Genomic DNA, 1,936 nt, shown 5'->3' with positions numbered 1-1,936 from the left:
GGATAAACAGAAGAAGGTCAAATGAGCCTGAGAGCAGGCATTTTGACTGACACCAGATCCTAACCACACTGAACAAGGAAGTCACTACCAACGAGCGCCCTGCCCTAGACCACCTGAGGATGCATGAATTACTAAGCCAGATGCCCTACAAACTGTGCTTACATTTCTGTGACAACAGTTTATAACCTTCATGGCCTGACCTGAAGACTATACTGGTCATGTAAGGCTGTTTCCGAACCTGTTTCTGAACATTTTAAAACATTTCCATTTCCCATATGGCTTCCCATCCTGCTGGCGAGAGGACCCCTACTCTGTCTGAGGAGTAGGATCTGTTGTCCATCTCACTCAACAGACTCCATGTAGCTAGTTGGCTAGTGCTTGAATTCTTTCCTGCCTCAAGCCAAGAACCCACTGGGCAAGTCCAGAGGGCTTTTCCCCTTCCTTGGGACACCGCTTGCATCATGACAACTGAAGATCTTATGTGCTCCTGTCATTAACATAACCTTTCAGTTTTTTTTTTGCTTCAATCATAAGATCTTAAATTCTTCCTATTCCTTACCTGTGTATGTGATATCTTCACTGAATAGCATACCTGAGCTTCACATTTGTTTCTGCCTATTGTCCCTCTACTGTCCTAGCCCATGTTTTTAGGCCTCCCAATGGTCCCACAGTAGCCACCATGTGCTCCTGTACCTCCTTTCTTTGTCCTATAAATACCACACTTTCCCACTTATGTGCCACGAAAAAAATACAGTCTCCTGGTACTGTTTTGAATCACAACTTGACACTTTTATACATTGAACTTAGCATTAACTCCTTTGATGGTGATTAAATTAAACTTGTGATCTTTGTGTTTTTTCAGTTGAAAGAGATGGTCAGTGTTTCTTTGGATGAATCCTAACCCAAGCAGCAACCAACGAGAGCCAGGGCCACAGCTTGAAGTGACAGAGATTTCATCTTTCATACGTGGGGGATATTTGCCCAACTTCATCACTGTCATCGATACATGTTTCTTTCATGTTTCACTGTAGATTTTTCTTTCATGTAGTATAACCCTTTCATATCTAAACTGAGTGATGTAGTTTTCTCCAAAAAATCCTTAGAGGGAAACAACACCAGTGGCTCTTCTTAATGACAAACCTGAGACAAGCCTGATCTAACTTACTAACACCAGTCCCCACATTGGTGACAATTAGGGTCTTCTGTTCAAACTACGAATGATTGTGCATTTCCTTAGTCTTCTGAGGCTATGTTTACATTGAATTTTTTTAAAAAAAGGAAAATTTGAAAAGCTGTGAAATGGGATTTGGTATACAAAAAGACAAAAAGTCTTGCCTAAATTTATTTCTCAAATTACTCATTAAATGTTTAAGAGCAATATGTTACTCTGAAAATAGGTCTTAGTGTCCTGAGTAGGACATGGGTTACTAGACAACATATCACCCAGTGTCTGGAATGAGAGAAGTGGAAATGACTGTGTGATGATGCAAACACCTGTTAGAGCATGACCCTGGCTCAGAGGAGATGGCGTCTAATCAATATTTTGCTAGGAGAAGCTACCTACTAAGAGATAACAGATGAACCACCCGGGACTTTGAAAAAAGTGACATGTCACTTTTGTGCAGATCAGTATAGGTCTGGGTTTCTATTTGATGCATACATTCAGTAGGGGTCAGGAAAACATTCCTTAGTGCACCTTTTGTATGTTTTATTGTATGCCTTCAGAACTAGACCACAGATCACATAAGCTCATTTCTTTAGTAGAAACAGGTGACTTGTTCCTCCCCTATAAATCACCTGGCTACTTGAATTCAAATAAACAATGATTATACCCTGATTCTTAAAATAAACATTTATATGTCAGAATATATTTATCATCATTTAATTACAGCTTTTTTTCTTACTCTATCACAATATAAAGAATACATTAATATCA

Source organism: Propithecus coquereli, unplaced genomic scaffold (genome assembly GCF_000956105.1).
Source record: "Propithecus coquereli isolate 6110/MARCELLA unplaced genomic scaffold, Pcoq_1.0 Scaffold740, whole genome shotgun sequence".
Classification (NCBI taxonomy): domain Eukaryota; kingdom Metazoa; phylum Chordata; class Mammalia; order Primates; family Indriidae; genus Propithecus; species Propithecus coquereli.
This window is presented reverse-complemented; position numbering follows the sequence as displayed.